General features: G+C 44.5%; 1 protein-coding gene across 3 annotated transcripts in view; it reads left to right on the top strand.

Annotated features, from left to right (window-relative positions):
- Window positions 1-414: 414 nt before the first annotated feature.
- LOC129861346 (dnaJ homolog subfamily C member 5-like) overlaps window positions 415-19,158 on the top strand; it is a 47,045-nt gene continuing 28,301 nt past the window's right edge. The window contains exon 1 of one of the 3 annotated variants that reach the window (XM_055932718.1): window positions 415-651. The gene's annotated coding sequence lies outside the window, so the exon portion shown is untranslated. Of the gene's footprint in view, window positions 652-731; window positions 911-19,158 lie in introns of those variants that run through there. The other 2 variants (XM_055932716.1, XM_055932717.1) reach the window with 2 other exon arrangements.

Here is a 19,158-nt window from a genome sequence, read left to right as displayed (position 1 = left end):
TTAGAAAGCTATTGTAAAGTGGGCTTGTGAAAGGGGGAAATACTACTCCATTTTTCTTGATTACATCACTCAGGACGGATTTGCGGAAGAACAGAAAGGACATATGAAAAACAAAATCCCTCGTTTTGTCGAGATCAGAAAATAATTATTTTGTGATCGACAAAACGGGGGAATATTTAGATTTTATTAATATGACTTCTGTGCGAATTCCCTCATACCTCCCACTTTCCCAACACCCGGGGTGCGTTCAGTTCGATTGAACCTGTGCTACGTTGCGGAACGATTTGTACTGATAAACGTTTCCCCAAAACGTTATTCAATGTTCTTGAACAGGGTTGTATCCATTATGCCAATTCTGTTGAAAAATATATCTTAAACGGAAACAAACGGAACGAAGCAAACCCCTCCGTTGTTTTTACATATGGGTCGTTCAGTACAACACTGTTTCCGTTATATGTTTTCGTAATGAACGCAGCCCTGGACGTGGGAGGGATTGACAGCCAGCCAGTACCGCTTCTAGTTTAGCTAGTTTACTACGTGCTTTTTTATTGAGTGCTCAACCAAGGAAGCTAGTGTGAACTGTTGCTTGGCATGCGAACAGCATAGATACCTTTCAAAATCGAAAATCCACTGTGCCCAAGTAGCTAAACGGTAAGAAATGCATTTGATAGCATATTTCGTATCCCCGGGCATGCCTGCTTGCTTCTCCGCCGTCCTTGGATTAGCGAGCTAACGTTAGTGAATGAGTCGTGCCTGGGTGGTGTTAGTTAGCAAGCTGACTGTCACTGCTAACTAGCAACCGCTAACCTAACATGGATGCTGTGTTCCTTTGATGCGGTAGCAAGAGATTATCCGCTTTACCGTTTGTCTTCCGATCTTTATTTTCTAGACAGCGAGTGGGAGATTGCTGGTAGGTTGGTTTTAAATACCAGGCCATTATGAATTGGCTGACGTTAACTGGCTAGTAAGTTTAGCTATATTTTAGCTAACCATTTAACTAGCTAACTTTAAACATCTAAAATTTGATATCCAGCTAACGTTAACTAGCTAACATGGACCCCGGCGTGTTGCGTAAATCTGGATTTGCTGTAAATGGGACCGGTGATTTATATCTAACTACCTAGCTCGTTAACGTTAGTTGTTGTCGATGTTTGTCACAACAAATGTTTGATCTACTTTTCGTATATAGAACCATATTCCATTCACCGGTACAAAGAAACACCAAGTCATGTTAAGGTCCCCCTGACCAAAGATTCGTTATGTTCTTTAGCCAGCTAGCTAAGCAAATCCGATCTAGGTTTGATTTAGTTAGCCTTGCTTGGTTGCACTCTTTTACATGAATCTAGTTCCTGTTAGCTAGTTGGCTATTTAACTGATCAGCTGATGCCAGTACTAGCCATGTTAGAATGTCATGCCTTGGCCATTTTAAGAAGAACAGAACATACATTGAGTTCAGTGAGGCCAACCCATACGTACAGTAAGTCTGTGGGCCGAACGAGCCCATGATTCCACCACACGAGTTACAAAGGATTCTGTTCACTATAATGGAAATTAGCTACTTGTCATACAGACTGGATGCATGATTTAGTGACGTGGACAGCAACACATCGCATGGATATGCCTATAACTCCCTCCATAAACCTACCCACATTTAGCATCGTGTGCACATTATTTTTTTAAAGGGAGTTGTTTCATTATGTTGTCATCAAGAAGACAGGCATCTCTGACAATGGCTGACTAGAGACTATAGAGGATAGCATAAATCAAATGTATGGTTCGTTATTGGGCATGTCACACATCCAGGAGCAGAATCCTGCATCCAAAGTGGCGCAGCGTTCCAAGGCACTGAATATCAGTGCTAAAGGTGTCCCTACAGACCCTGGTTCGATTCCAGGCTCTGTCACAACCGACCGTGATCTGGGTGTCCTATAGGGCGGCGCACAATTGGCCCAGCGTCGTCCGGGTTTGGGTTTGGGTTTGGCTGGGGTAGGCCGTCATTGTAAATAAGAATTTGTTCTCAACTGACTTTCCTAGTTAAGTGAAAAATATGGCCAACCTTCATTTGAGCTCATTTGAGGGTGTGGATTAGCGGCCTAGCTAGCGACCTAGCTAGTGTCAACAAGTTCATTGTGTGTGTGTGTGTATAGGCCTAAAACGTGTGCTATTGACAGTCTTACTGCTTCAGGCAAGCAGTGGGTGGAGCTGACCATTTACTTACAGTATTTGTTTGAATGTTGTTGACCCAGAAAAATGACTCCCTCAATTAGGCAACTCAAATCAAATTTTATTTGTCACATACACATGGTTAGCAGATGTTAATGCGAGTGTAGCGAAATGCTTGTGCTTCTAGTTCCGACAATGCAGTAATAACCAACGAGTAATCTAACCTAACAATTCCACAACTACTACCTTATACACACAAGTGTAAAGGGATAAAGAATATGTACATAAAGATATATGAATGAGTGGTGGTACAGAACGGGATAGGCAAGATGCAGTAGATGGTATAGAGTACGGTAAATACATATGAGATGAGTAATGTAGGGTATGGAAACATAAAGTGGCATAGTTTAAAGTGGCTAGTGGTACATGTATTACATAAAGATGGCAAGATGCAGTAGATGATATAGAGTACAGTATATACATATGAGATGGGTAATGTAGGGTATGTAAACATTATATTAAGTGGCATTGTTTAAAGTGGCTAGTGATACATTTTTGATCAATTTCCATCAATTTCCATTATTAAAGTGAGCTGGAGTTAACAATCTGATGGCCTTGAGATAGAAGCTGTTTTTCAGTCTCTCGGTCCCTGCTTTGGTGCACCTGTACTGACCTCGTCTTCTGGATGATAGCGGGGTGAACAGGCAGTGGCTCGGGTTGTTGTTGTCCTTGATGATCTTTGTGGCCTTCCTGTGACATCGGGTGGTGTAGGTGTCCTGGAGGGCAGGTAGTTTGCCCCCGGTGATGCGTTGTGCAGACCTCACTACCCTCTGGAGAGCCTTACGGTTGTGGGCGGAGCAGTTGCCGTACCAGGCGGTGATACAGCCCGACAGGATGCTCTCGATTGTGCATCTGTAGAAGTTTGTGAGTGCTTTTGGTGACAAGCTGAATTTCTTCAGCCTCCTGAGGTTGAAGAGGCACTGCTGCGCCTTCTTCACAACGCTGTCTGTGTGGGTAGACCAATTCAGTTTGTCCGTGATGTGTACGCCGAGGAACTTAAAACTTACTACCCTCTCCACTACTGTCCTGTCGATGTGGATTAGGGGGGTGCTCCCTCTGCTGTTTCCTGAAGTCCACAATCATCTCCTTTGTTTTGTTGACATTGAGTGTGAGGTTATTTTCCTGACACCACACTCCGAGGGCCCTCACCTCCTCCCTGTAGGCCGTCTCGTCGTTGTTGGTAATCAAGCCTACCACTGTAGTGTCGTCCGCAAACTTGATGATTGAGTTGGAGGCGTGCATGGCCACGCAGTCGTGGGTGAACAGGGAGTACAGGAGAGGGCTCAAAACACACCCTTGTGGGGCCCCAGTGTTGAGGATTAGCGGGGTGGAGATGTTGTTACCTACCTTCACCACCTGGGGGCGGCCCGTCAGGAAGTCCAGTACCCAGTTGCACAGGGCGGGGTCGAGACCCAGGGTCGAGACCCAGGGTCTCGAGCTTGATGACGAGTTTGGAGGATACTATGGTGTTATAGGTATTCCTCTTGTCCAGATGGGTTAGGGCAGTGTGGTTGCGATTGCGTCGTCTGTGGACCTATTGGGGCGGTAAGCAAACTTGCCGTCACCTACTCAACATGGCATCTTATTGGCTGGTTTGCGTAGCTTGCTTACGAGGGAGGATGTTTCAGTTAGAATCGTCCCAGTGAACAAGCACGTTTACCCTCCATTACTGGCTAGTTTCTATCCATGGTACCAGAGAGAATACTGGCTAGTTTCTATCCACGGTACCAGAGAGAATACTGGCTAGTTTCTATCCACGGTACCAGAGAGAATACTGGCTAGTTTCTATCCACGGTACCAGAGAGAATACTGGCTAGTTTCTATCCACGGTACCAGAGAGAATACTGGCTAGTTTCTATCCACGGTACCAGAGAGAATACTGGCTAGTTTCTATCCACGGTACCAGAGAGAATACTGGCTAGTTTCTATCCACGGTACCAGAGAGAATACTGGCTAGTTTCTATCCACGGTACCAGAGAGAATACTGGCTAGTTTCTATCCACGGTACCAGAGAGAATACTGACTAGTTTCTATCCACGGTACCAGAGAGAATACTGACTAGTTTCTATCCACGGTACCAGAGAGAATACTGGCTAGTTTCTATCCACGGTCCCAGAGAGAATACTGGCTAGTTTCTATCCACGGTACCAGAGAGAATACTGGCTAGTTTCTATCCACGGTACCAGAGAGAATACTGGCTAGTTTCTATCCACGGTACCAGAGAGAATACTGACTAGTTTCTATCCACGGTACCAGAGAGAATACTGGCTAGTTTCTATCCACGGTACCAGAGAGAATACTGGCTAGTTTCTATCCACGGTACCAGAGAGAATACTGGCTAGTTTCTATCCACGGTACCAGAGAGAATACTGGCTAGTTTCTATCCACGGTACCAGAGAGAATACTGGCTAGTTTCTATCCACGGTACCAGAGAGAATACTGGCTAGTTTCTATTCACGGTACCAGAGAGAATGAGCCTACTTCTCCTTTCATGTTGAGAGCACTTTAACTCGTTGATCTTCGTGTCTTGTGATCTCTGTCCTAATACATTGTTCAACTTTCACATCCATTGTCCCTGCTCTATCGCACGCACACTCACTCTCCTCTCGCCGAATGACATTCTTCCCAAAGCTGCTGCTTCCACATGTGGAAAGGGGCCCACAATAGGGTTTGTAAATCAGCACTGTACATCAATCAACACACTGCACAGTAAGCTTCCCATTGAGGAAAATACTGTGTGTCTGTCCCAAATGGTACCCTATTCCCTATATAGTGCACTACTTTTGACCTGGGCCCTATGGTGGTGCACTACTTTTGACCTGGGCCCTATGGGTAGTGCGCTACTTTTGACCTGGGCCCTATGGGTAGTGCACTACTTTTGACCTGGGCCCTATGGTAGTGCACTACTTTTGACCTGGGCCCTATGGGTAGTGCACAATCTAGGGAAAGGGTGCACTTCGGTTGGCCGCTGCCCATTAGTTAATTAATTGGATGCTTTTGCTTCAGAGGTCTATTCCAAAATGTTGAATTATAGAGCTGAGCTAAGCAGGCTGTGTGTGTGTGTGTGTGAGAGAGAGCGCGTGTGTGTGAGAGAGAGCGCGTGTGTGTGTGAGAGAGCGCGTGTGTTTGTGAGAGAGCGCGTGTGTGTTTGTGAGAGAGCGCGTGTGTTTGTGAGAGAGCGCGTGTGTGTGTGAGAGAGCGCGTGTGTTTGTGAGAGAGCGCGTGTGTGTGTGTGAGAGAGCGCGTGTGTGTGTGTGAGAGAGCGCGTGTGTGTGTGTGAGAGAGCGCGTGTGTGTGTGTGAGAGAGCGCGTGTGTGTGTGTGAGAGAGCGCTCGCGTGTGTGTGTGAGAGAGCGCTCGCGTGTGTGTGTGAGAGAGCGCTCGCGTGTGTGTGTGAGAGAGCGCGTGTGTGTGTGTGAGAGAGCGCGTGTGTGTGTGTGAGAGAGCGCGTGTGTGTGTGTGAGAGAGCGCGTGTGTGTGTGTGTGAGAGTGTGTGTGTGTGTGAGAGTGAGAGTGTGTGTGTGTGTGAGAGAGCGCGTGTGTGTGTGTGTGAGAGAGAGAGCGCGTGTGTGTGTGAGAGAGAGAGCGTGTGTGTGTGCAGAGGTTTCAGCAGCTGTGTTTACCCCGGAGCTTGTACCTCCTGTATCAGATAACTTTGCTAACATTGATTGTAGACAAGGAGGAAGGCCTTGGTGGTGGGACAGCTGATAGGACTGAAAGTGAAACCCATTCATCTACTCACCATTTAGACCAGAGCACAGTAGGGAACGCTAGCTGCCTGGCAGTCTGGTTACCCTATTCCCTATATACTGCACTACTATTGACCAGAACTAACAGGGGGAATAGGTTGATTAATACGACTTCACGCGTATAGCCTCTGTGCAGCTGCTCAGTATATAGTGTATATACAAACAATTTCAAGGATTTGACCGAGTTACAGTTTATAAGGAAGTCAGTCAATTTAGATATTCATTAGGCCCTAATCTATGGATTTCAGATGACTGAGAATACAGATATATATCTGTTGGTCACAGATACTTTAAAAAAAGGTAGGGGAGTGGATCAGAAAACCAGTCAGTATCTGGTGTGACCAGCATTTGCCTCATGCAGCACGACATCTCCTTCACATAGAGTTGATCAGGCTGTTGATTGTGGTCTGTGGAATGTTGTCTCACTCCCCTTCAATGGCTGTGTGAAGTTGCTGAATATTGGCGGGAACTGGAACACGCTGTCGTACACGTCGATCCAGAGCATCCCAAACATGCTCAATGTGTGACATGTCTGGGGGGTATGCAGACCATGGAAAAACTGGGACATGTTAAGTTCCCAGGAATTGTGTACAGATCCTTGCGTCATGGGGCCGTGCATTATCATGCTGAAACATGATGTGATGGCGGTGGATGAATGGCACGACAATGGGCCTCTGTTCACAACATTGACATCAGCAAACCGCTTGCCCACACGACGCCTGTCATCTGCTCGGTAGATTTGAAAGCGGGATTCATCTGTGGAAAAGCTCACTTCTCCTGCGTGCCAGTAGTAATCGAAGTTGGTTACGTCGCCAAACTACAGTCCCGTCAAGACCCTGGTGAGGATGACGAACACGAGCAGACGAGATTCCCTGAGACCGTTTCTGACACTTTGTGTATAAATTATTTGGTTGTACACACCACCCACAGTTTCATCAGTTGTCCGGGGTGGCTGGTCTCAGACGATCCCGCAGGTGAATAAGCCAGATGTAGATGTCCTGGGCTGGAGTGGTTAAACGTGGTCTGCGGTTGTGAGGCCGGTTGGATGTACTGCCAAATTCTCTGAAAGTGACATTGGAGGCCACTTAATTTTATATTCATTTCTCTACATTATCTGGCAACAGCTCTGGTGGACATTGTCAGCATGCCAATTGCACCCTCCCCTCAACATGAGACATCTGTGGCATTGTGTTGTTTGACAGAACTGCACATTTTTAGAGTGGACTTCTATTGTCTCCACCACAAGGTGCACCTGTGTAATGATCATGCTTTTTAATCAGCTTCTTGATATGCCACACCAGTCAGATTGATTAATTATCTTGGCAAAAGAGAAATGCTCACTAACAGGGATGTCAACAAATTTGTTGACATAATTTGACTGAAATACGCTTTTTGTGCGTATCGAACATTTCTGGTATCTTTTTTATTTATTTATTATATCAAATCAAATTTATTTATATAGCCCTTCGTACATCAGCTGATATCTCGAAGTGCTGTACAGAAACCCAGCCTAAAACCCCAAACAGCAAGCAATGCAGGTGTAGAAGCACGGTGGCTAGGAAAAACTCCGGGAATCTAGGAAGAAACCTAGAGAGGAACCAGACTATGAGGGGTGGCCAGTCCTCTTCTGGCTGTGTCGGGTGGAGATTATAACAGAACATGGCCAAGATGTTCAAATGTTCATAAATGACCAGCATGGTCAAATAATAATAATCACAGTAGTTGTCGAGGGTGCAGAAAGTCAGCACCTCAGGAGTAAATGTCAGTTGGCTTTTCATAACCGATCATTAAGAGTATCTCTACTGCTCCTGCAGTCTCTAGAGAGTTGAAAACAGCAGGTCTGGGACAGGTAGCACGTCCGGTGAACAGGTCAGGGTTCCATAGCCGCAGGCAGAACAGTTGAAACTGGAGCAACAGCACGGCCAGGTACACTGGGGACAGCAAGGAGTCATCATGCCAGGTAGTCCTGAGGCATGATCCTAGGACTCAGGTCCTCCGAGTGAGAGAAAGAAAGAAAGAAAGAAAGAAAGAAAGAAAGAAAGAAAGAAAGAAAGAAAGAAAGAATTAGAGAGAGCATACTTAAATTCACACAGGACACCGGATAAGACAGGAGAAGTACTCCAGATATAACACACTGACCCTAGCCCCCCGACACATAAACTAATGCAGCATAAATACTGGAGGCTGAGACAGGAGGGGTCAGGAGACACTGTGGCCCCATCCAGTGATACCCCCGGACAGGGCCAAACAGGAAGGATATAACCCCACCCACTTTGCCAAAGCACAGCCCCCACACCACTAGAGGGAAACCTTCAACCACCAACTTACCATCCTGAGACGAGGCCGAGTATAGCCCACAAAGATCTCCGCCACGGCACAACCCGCGGGGGGGGGGGGGGGGGGGGCGCAATAGAATTTCAGCTCATGAAACATGGGACCATGTTGTGTGTGTATATTTTTTGTTCAGTGTATATTTGTCTGGGTTACGCTGTCTGTGTTATCTGCATCCATCATTATGAAACTGAGAGGCCATTGAAAGATAATCAACCTAGCTCTGTATTAGTGGCTGGAATATTTCAATATCAGATATCTCTTCCTGACATTTATAACAATTGTAGTAATAGCAGCACTTTCTCTTTAGGTCCAAGGCTCATAGTTCATATAGCCCACTCTTTGTTCTGAGTAGTGATCATTTTGGCAGCTATTTTAATTGTTTGTCTTAAAACACCTTTTAGTCATTTCATCCTGTTTTCAGTTGACTAAAACTGGACAATTTTGTTTTGTTTAGTTTGTCACTGACATTTTAGTCACAGTCAACAACAACAAAAGATTCTATAAAATAATTTATATTTAGGCTACTTCCATTGATATCCCTTGTCCAACTAGGCCTAAAATCCCTTAGTTGGCAACATGTGATTTATTGTGGCAGATAGTAACCAACGCCAGCCATAATTAACCATGTAGGCTATACAGCCTTGGTTAGAACGTGACCAATAGACAGCTCTGATTTTTCTCTCCATCCATAACTGTCAACGGGGTAAATAACAGTGGTTTCCTAGAAAAGGGGAGAATTGGAGCTTTACAAAAAATGACAGAAGTATTACAAATAGTATTTGTTTTCCCATATATGTGTATGTACAGTGTATATATATGTGTGATGGGATGTGTAGACATTATGGACAGTATGGATAGAATATGTAGTATATGTGTAGAATACATGGATAGAATATGGATAGAATATGGAGTATATGGATAGAATATGGAGTATATGGATAGAATACATGGATAGAATTTTTATTTTATTTATTTTATTTTACCGTTATTTTACCAGGTAAGTTGACTGAGAACACGTTCTCATTTGCAGCAACGACCTGGGGAATAGTTACAGGGGAGAGGAGGGGGATGAATGAGCCAATTGTAAACTGGGGATTATTAGGTGACCATGATGGTTTGAGGGCCAGATTGGGAATTTAGCCAGGACACCGGGGTTAACACCCCTACTCTTACGAGAAGTGCCATGGGATCTTTAATGACCTCAGAGAGTCAGGACACCCGTTTAACGTCCCATCTGAAAGACGGCACCCTACACAGGGCAGTGTCCCCAATCACTGCCTTGGGGCATTGGGATATTTTTTAGACCAGAGGAAAGAGTGCCTCCTACTGGCCCTCCAACACCACTTCCAGCAGCATCTGGTCTCCCATCCAAGGACTGACCAGGACCAACCCTGCTTAGCTTCAGAAGCAAGCCAGCAGTGGTATGCAGGGTGGTATGCTGCTATATGCTATATGCTATATGGATAGAATATGGAGTATATGGATAGAATATGGAGTATATGGATAGAATATGGATAGAATATGGAGTATATGGATAGAATATGGCTAGAAATATGGATAGAATATGGATAGAAATATGGAGTATATGGATAGAATATGGAGTATATGGATAGAATATGGAGTATATGGATAGAATATGGATAGAATATGGAGTATATGGATAGAATATGGAGTATATGGATAGAATATGGAGTATATGGATAGAATATGGAGTATATGGATAGAATATGGAGTATATGGATAGAATATGGAGTATATGGATAGAATATGGAGTATATGGATAGAATAGGGAGTATATGGATAGAATATGGAGTATATGGATAGAATATGGAGTATATGGATAGAATATGGAGTATATGGATAGAATATGGAGTATATGGATAGAATATGGCTAGAAATATGGATAGAATATGGCTAGAAATATGGAGTATATGGATAGAATATGGAGTATATGGATAGAATATGGATAGAATATGGAGTATATGGATAGAATATGGATAGAATATGGAGTATATGGATAGAATATGGAGTATATGGATAGAATATGGAGTATATGGATAGAATATGGAGTATATGGATAGAATATGGAGTATATGGATAGAATATGGAGTATATGGATAGAATATGGAGTATATGGATAGAATATGGAGTATATGGATAGAATATGGAGTATATGGATAGAATATGGAGTATATGGATAGAATATGGATAGAATATGGAGTATATGGATAGAATATATGGAGTATATGGATAGAATATATGGAGTATATGGATAGAATATATGGAGTATATGGATAGAATATATGGAGTATATGGATAGAATATATGGAGTATATGGATAGAGTATATGGATAGAATATATGGAGTATATGGATAGAATATATGGAGTATATGGATAGAATATATGGAGTATATGGATAGAATATATGGAGTATATGGATAGAATATATGGAGTATATGGATAGAATATATGGAGTATATGGATAGAATATATGGAGTATATGGATAGAATATATGGAGTATATGGATAGAATACATGGATAGAATATGGAGTATATGGATAGAATATGGAGTATATGGATAGAATATGGAGTATATGGAGAATATGGATAGAATATGGAGTATATGGATAGAATATGGATAGAATATGGAGTATATGGATAGAAATATGGAGTATATGGATAGAAATATGGAGTATATGGATAGAAATATGGATAGAAATATGGAGTATATGGATAGAAATATGGAGTATATGGATAGAAATATGGAGTATATGGATAGAATATGGAGTATATGGATAGAATATGGAGTATATGGATAGAATATATGGATAGAATATGGAGTATATGGATAGAATATGGAGTATATGGATAGAATATGTAGAATATGGATAGAATATGGAGTATATGGATAGAATACATGGATAGAATATGGAGTATATGGATAGAATATGGAGTATATGGATAGAATATGGAGTATATGGATAGAATATGGAGTATATGGATAGAATATGGAGTATATGGATAGAATATGGATAGAATATGGAGTATATGGATAGAATATGGATAGAATATGGAGTATATGGAGTATATGGATAGAAATATGGAGTATATGGATAGAATATGGAGTATATGGATAGAATATGGAGTATATGGATAGAAATATGGAGTATATGGATAGAAATATGGAGTATATGGATAGAAATATGGAGTATATGGATAGAAATATGGAGTATATGGATAGAAATATGGAGTATATGGATAGAATATGGATAGAATATGGATAGTATATGGATAGAATATGGAGTATATGGATAGAATATGGAGTATATGGATAGAATATGGAGTATATGGATAGAATATGGAGTATATGGATAGAATACATGGATAGAATATGGAGTATATGGATAGAATATGGAGTATATGGATAGAATATGGAGTATATGGAGTATATGGATAGAATATGGAGTATATGGATAGAATATATGGAGTATATGGATAGAATATATGGAGTATATGGATAGAATATATGGAGTATATGGATAGAATATATGGAGTATATGGAGTATATGGATAGAATATGGAGTATATGGATAGAATATGGAGTATATGGATAGAATATGGATAGAATATGGAGTATATGGATAGAATATGGATAGAATATGGAGTATATGGATAGAATATGGAGTATATGGATAGAATATGGAGTATATGGATAGAATAGTATATGTACAGCAATAGTTGAATTGGATGGACTAGAATACAGTATATACATATGAAATGAGTAAATCCGTATGTAAACATTAGACCCGTGTTCCATTACTAAAGGGACCCGTGTTCCATTACTAAAGGGACCCGTGTTCCATTACTAAAGGGACCCGTGTTCCATTACTAAAGGGACCCGTGTTCCATTACTAAAGGGACCCGTGTTCCATTACTAAAGGGACCCGTGTTCCATTACTAAAGGGACCCGTGTTCCATTACTAAAGGGACCCGTGTTCCATTACTAAAGGGACCCGTGTTCCATTACTAAAGGGACCCGTGTTCCATTACTAAAGGGACCCGTGTTCCATTACTAAAGGGACCCGTGTTCCATTACTAAAGGGACCCGTGTTCCATTACTAAAGGGACCCGTGTTCCATTACTAAAGGGACCCGTGTTCCATTACTAAAGGGACCCGTGTTCCATGTCTATGTACAGTGGGCAGCAGCCTCTAAGGTGCAGGGTAGAGTACAGGGTGGTGGCCGGCTAGTGACAGTGACTAAGTTCAGGGCAGGGTACTGGGTGGAGGCCGGCTAGTGACAGTGACTAAGTTCAGGGCAGGGTACTGGGTGGAGGCCGGCTAGTGACAGTGACTAAGTTCAGGGCAGGGTACTGGGTGGAGGCCGGCTAGTGACAGTGACTAAGTTCAGGGCAGGGTACTGGGTGGAGGCCGGCTAGTGACAGTGACTAAGTTCAGGGCAGGGTACTGGGTGGAGGCCGGCTAGTGACAGTGACTAAGTTCAGGGCAGGGTACTGGGTGGAGGCCGGCTAGTGACAGTGACTAAGTTCAGGGCAGGGTACTGGGTGGAGGCCGGCTAGTAACAGTGACTAAGTTCGGGGCAGGGTACTGGGGGGAGGCCAGCTAGTGACAGTGACTAAGTTCAGGGCAGGGTACTGGGTGGAGGCCAGCTAGTGACAGTGACTAAGTTCAGGGCAGGGTACTGGGTGGAGGCCGGCTAGTGATGGCTATTTAACAGTTTGATGGCCTGGAGATGGCTGTTTTTCAGTCTCTTGGTCCCAGCTTTGTTGCACCTGTACTGACCTCCTTCTGGATGATAGCAGGGTGAACAGGCCGTGGCTCAGGTGGCTGTTGTCCTTGATGATCTTCTGGATGATAGCAGGGTGAACAGGCCATGGCTCAGGTGGCTGTTGTCCTTGATGATCTTCTGGATAATAGCAGGGTGAACAGGCCGTGGCTCAGGTGGCTGTTGTCCTTGATGATCCTCCTTTGACGCCGGGTGCTCCCGGTCAGATAATACTGACGAGGTGTTGCCTCCCCCCCCCGGGCAGATAATACTGATGAGGTGTAGCCGACCCCCCCGGTCAGATAATACTGGTGCGGTGTAGCCTCCCCCCCCGGGCAGATAATACTGATGCGGTGTAGCCGACCCCCCCCCCCCGGTCAGATAATGCATAATGCTAACGAGGTGTTGCCTCCCCCCCCCCCCCCCCCCCCCCCGGTCAGATAATACTGATGAGGTGTTACCTCCCCCACGGTAGGATAGTACTGACGAGGTGTTTCACCCCCCCGGTCAGATTATACTGATGAGGTGTTGCCTCCTCCCCCCCCCCCCGGTCAGATAATACTAACGAGGTGTTGCCTCCCCCGCCCCCCCGGTCAGATTATACTGATGAGGTGTAGCCTCCCCCCCGGTCAGATAATACTAACGAGGTGTAGCCTCCCCCCCCGGTCAGATAATACTGACGAGGTGTAGCCTCCCCCCCCCCGCCCCCGGTCAGATAATACTGATGAGGTGTTGCCTCCCCCCCTCCCCCCCGGTCAGATAATACTGATGAGGTGTTGCCTCCCCCCCCCCCTCCCCCCCGGTCAGATAATACTGACGAGGTGTTACCTCCCCCCCGGTCAGATAATACTGATGAGGTGTTGCCTCCCCCCCGGTCAGATAATACTGACGAGGTGTTACCCCCCCCCCCCCCTCCCCCCCGGTCAGATAATACTGACGAGGTGCTACCTCCCCCCCGGTCAGATAATACTGATGAGGTGTTGCCTCCCCCCCGGTCAGATAATACTGATGAGGTGTTTCCCCCCCTCTCCCCCCGGTCAGCCTGGCCCTGCTGCTGTTGTTTTTCCCCTCTCTTCACACATCACGACACAGAGGTATTAATATGCTGACGATGGATGATCTGGTCCTGGCCCGGTGTTAATCCACTGGATTCTGCTGTCTCACAATATTCTAGTTGAATGATTTCAGGAGGATTTGGGATAGTGGTGGTAGTCTCCGCAACCTGTCTGTCTGAGAGAGACTAGGATAATGGTGGAGATGGATAATGGTGGAGATGGATCGGGTTTAGAAAGAAACGGGAAGATTGGAGGAGGGATGAAAAGGTGTAAAGAGAAGTTTGTTTACTGTGTGTGTGTGTGAGCCTAGGCCTAGTAGACTGTCCCGATAGCTCTGAGGTAATCTGGTTATGGAGAGAGGAGGAGTCTGCAGGGCAGCCCACCCCAGGGCAGCCCACCCCAGGGCAGCCCACCGCAGGGCAGGCCACCCCAGGGCAGGCCCATAATGTATAGAGCATATGGAACTACTCCACAATAAGGAAAGGCAACAGGAGAATGACGTCTTCATTAATGGGCCTTGTGGTAAACCGGTAGAGAACGACCAATTTATTTTATTTTATATATCGGCCCGACACTGGCGTTTTCTAGGTTAACGGCCCTTCTCTATCGGCTTTGGCACCACTCACTGCCTGAACCACGAGCAGTGGTGGAAAAACCCAGTTGTCATACTTGAGTCATTTTCTGTTAAGGTGTCTTTACTCTCACCCAGTAAGATACTAATCAAATGTATTCCTAAAGCCCTTCTTACATCAGCTGATATCTCAAAGTGCTGTACAGAAACCCAGCCTAAAACCCCAAACAGCAAGCAATGCAGGTGTAGAAGCAATGCAGGTGTAGAAGCACTACTTGAGTAAGTCTAAAAGTATTTGGTTTTAAATATACTTAAGTATCAATATAAATCATCATTAATTTTACATTCCTTATATTTGTATTTTTTTTTACAGATAGCTTAGACAATAATTTACAAACAAAGCATTTGTGACTATCCGGCTCAATTGGGTCTTATGTAGCAAACTTTGAAATGGTGTTTTTACATTGGATAAATGTAGAGACTCAGAGCTATACAATTGTGTATAATACACTACAGTTGAGGGAAAATGGGGAAAGTAATTCTGTTTTAAAAGTTGATCAACTTGTAACCCCACTTCTGAAAAAATGGCCCTTGAATGTTTTGGTAAACCTACTGGAGAGCTTTTCTACACCCACTCAACACCCACCCATCTCTTTAAGGATTCACATGTGAGCACGGTAGTGTAGTGAACCGAGTGGGCGCGGCGGCGGTGAACCGAGTGGGCGCGGCGGCGGTGAACCGAGTGGGCGCGGCGGCGGTGAACCGATTGGGCGCGGCGGCGGTAAACCGGTTGGGCGCGGCGGCGGTGAACCGAGTGGGCGCGGCGGCGGTGAACCGAGTGGGCGCGGCAGTGTAAACAGCCAAAGATTTCAAGACTAAAGGCTGGTTTCTACTCCGTCTATCCTCATGCCGGTAGACGGTTGTCGTTATGAAAAAGTATGAACACAAAAAACAACAAGCTGCTTGACATCAGCAGCCTGGTGGTCCAAAATAACATAACTGGTGTATTTTAACACTAATGAACCCATCTGTTTAAAAATGTATTTAGTTTATGTTAATCTAACAAACCAGGCAACTTAAAGGAACTTTCTAAACTATGTTTTGGTTCGTTTCTAGCTTGTTAGCTAACTAGCTAACGTTAATGACAAAGCAAACGTTTTTTTTTAATGTTTGTGAATTTATAAAACAAAAAATGTAAATATCACATTTTACATAAGTATTCAGTTGCTTTACTCAGTACTTTGTTGAAGCACCAGAGATTACAGCCTCGAGTCTTCTTGGGTATGACACTACAAGCTTGGCACACTTGTATTTGGGGAGTTTCTCCCATTCTTCTCTGCAGATGAGTTTCCTCCAGACGTGACTCTTGGCATTCAGGCCAAAGAGTTCAATCTTGGATTCATCAGACCAGAGAATCAGTCCTTTAGGCGCCTTTTGGCAAACTCCAAGAGTGCTGTCATGTGTCTTACTGAGGAGTGGCTTCCATCTGGTCACTCTACCATAAAGGCCTGATAGGTGGAGTGCTGCAGAGATGGTTGTCCTTCTGGAAGGTTCTCCCATTTCCACAGAGGAACTCTGGAGCTCTGTCAGTGTCCATTGGGTTCTTGGTCACCTCCCTGACCAAGGCCCTTCTCCCCCAATTTCTCAGTTTGGCTGTGTGGCCAGCTCTAGGAAGAGTCTTGGTGGTTCCAAAGTTCTTCCATTTATTAATAATGTGTTCTTGGGGACCTTCAAACCTTCAATGGTACCCTTCCCCAGATCTGTGCCTCGACACAATCCTGTCTCGGAGCTCTATGGAAAATTCCATTGACCTCGTGGCTTGGTCTTTGCTCTGACATGCACTGTCAACTGTGGGACCTTTATATAGACAGGTGTGTGCCTTTCCAAATCATGCCCAATCAATTGAATTTATCACAGGTGGACTCCAAGTTGTAGAAACATCTCAAGGATGATCAATGGAAACAGGATGCACCTAAGCTCAATATTGAGTTTCATAGCAAAGAGTCTGAATACTTATGTAAAAAAGGTATTTGTTTATTTTTTATAAATATGCGAACATTTCTAAACCTGTTTTCATTATGGGGTATTGTGTGTAGATTGAGATTGTATTTATTTAATCCATTTTTGTAATAAGGCTGTAACGTAACAAAATGTAGAAGGGGTCTGAATACTTTCTGAATGTATATTAGGCTATTAATGAGTATGACAAAGCTATTCTACATAGTGCCAGTGTATTGAAGTTGAACATCGCCAAATGCATCAGTGTAAATTAGACCTAAGTGTGCCATTTAAAAGTATTGCCTATAGATTATTTAATTAAACCCTGGCTGGCTGTTGATGTCCTACTACTGTAGGGCAGGGCTCTCGAACTCAGTTTTCCTGGAGAGCTACCCTCCTGCAGGTTTTCGCTCCAACCCCAGGGCTCTCGAACTCAGTTTTCCTGGAGAGCTACCCTCCTGCAGGTTTTCGCTCCAACCCCAGGGCTCTCGAACTCAGTTTTCCTGGAGAGCTACCCTCCTGCAGGTTTTCGCTCCAACCCCAGGGCTCTCGAACTCAGTTTTCCTGGAGAGCTACCCTCCTGCAGGTTTTCGCTCCAACAACCCCAGTTGTAACTAACCTGATTCAGTTTATCCACCAGATAATTACTGAAGCAGATTAGAGTTGGAGTAAACAACTACAGGATAGGGAACAGGGTCGGTGAGGCAGTAGATCGCAAGGCAGGACATCCCCTCTAAACTATTTGGAAAATGGCAAGTTCACGTTCTGATCCACAAACGAATCTCAAGCGGTTCAGCCGTTTAAAACAGCAGGATTGGTGGTATTGTTATTAGGAAGGACTTCTACTACGAATCGTTTTTAAAAGATTACCGATTTTATAATCACACTTCATCAATTTAAATATTATAGGGACACCTATACATTTGGTGCGGCCAAGCACGACTTATCAGTATAGCTCATTTATTGTCGAGACATGACGTTGAAATATCTTCACACCCGAGAAATAAAAACCTCCCATGAGGCAATTCAATTAGAACAAATATAAAATAATTACAGGATTTAAGTTTAGGGGGGGGGGGGTGAATCCTGTTTTGAACGGTCCTCCTGAAATAACCGGCATGCTCCGCATAACGACGACAAACGTCTCTAGTAATACCCGTCTGAATAGAGCTTATAACATGGCTAAAGAATAGGCTTATCAGCGTAGAGTACACTGCATCATCCCATGGGGATCTGTCAAGGCTGCACACAGCAGAAATATCACTGAACTATTTCTAGTTTCTACACATCCTCCTTCTGTATTCACACAACATAGGCCTTTTTTATAGGCTATAGTTGTTATGCAAATAGGCAGCAAACGTGCTCTTGTCAGTCCTCTAGAATGCAAGTGTAGGACATTGCAATAATGATGTGGTGTGTACTCATTCATTTTGGGAGTCGAACAAGAGTCGACTCCTTCGGCTCCGGCCGCAGGAGTCGGCTCTGGCCGCAGGAGTCGGCTCTGGCCGCAGGAGTCGGCTCTGGCCGCAGGAGTCGGCTCTGGCCGCAGGAGTCGGCTCCGGCCGCAGGAGTCGGCTCCGGCCGCAGGAGTCGGCTCCGGCCGCAGGAGTCGGCTCCGGCCGCAGGAGTCGGCTCCGGCCGCAGGAGTCGGCTCCGGCCGCAGGAGTCGGCTCCGGCCGCAGGAGTCGGCTCCGGCCGCAGGAGTCGGCTCCGGCCGCAGGAGTCGGCTCCGGCCGCAGGAGTCGGCTCCGGCCGCCGGAGCAATGGAGAGAGATGTAAAAAGGGAGCAAAGTTACATCCTCGCTCTATCCAATCGTAGCAGTACGTTAAGTGTACCATTTGCATTGAATATATATGTTTATATTCTCTAACAGCATGGCTTGTTTTGATGACCCTGCCATACAGGTGTGACATGCTGGAGTGATGCTTCTATACAAATGTTAATCACAAGGCTAATATAAGTCCCAAAAGGAAGGAAAACCGATTGTCATCTGTAACACCATAGACTTCACTGATTGTCATCTGTAACACCATAGACTTCACTGATTGTCATCTGTAACACCATAGACTTCACTGATTGTCATCTGTAACGCCATCGACTTCACTGATTGTCATCTGTAACGCCATAGACTTCACTGATTGTCATCTGTAACGCCATAGACTTCACTGATTGTCATCTGTAACACCATAGACTTCACTGATTGTCATCTGTAACACCATAGACTTCACTGATCAGCAAAAAGGTCAATAACTCAACGCGTGAACACATTCCTATTGATTATGCATTCCCCTTTACTGTGAGTTAGCTCTATGCCGTGTTAATTTACATAGTTTATTAAAATATTTACCATTCAAATAAAAATATTTTATTTTAAAATGTTTGCATTCATGCATATAGATAGCTGTCTATTCTAAATTTGTCGTAATTTTAAAATTGAATGAT

Source organism: Salvelinus fontinalis, chromosome 8, assembly GCF_029448725.1.
Source record: "Salvelinus fontinalis isolate EN_2023a chromosome 8, ASM2944872v1, whole genome shotgun sequence".
NCBI lineage: Eukaryota > Metazoa > Chordata > Actinopteri > Salmoniformes > Salmonidae > Salvelinus > Salvelinus fontinalis.
The sequence above is the reverse complement of the archived record's forward strand: the minus strand, read 5'-3'. Positions and strand labels throughout refer to the sequence as shown.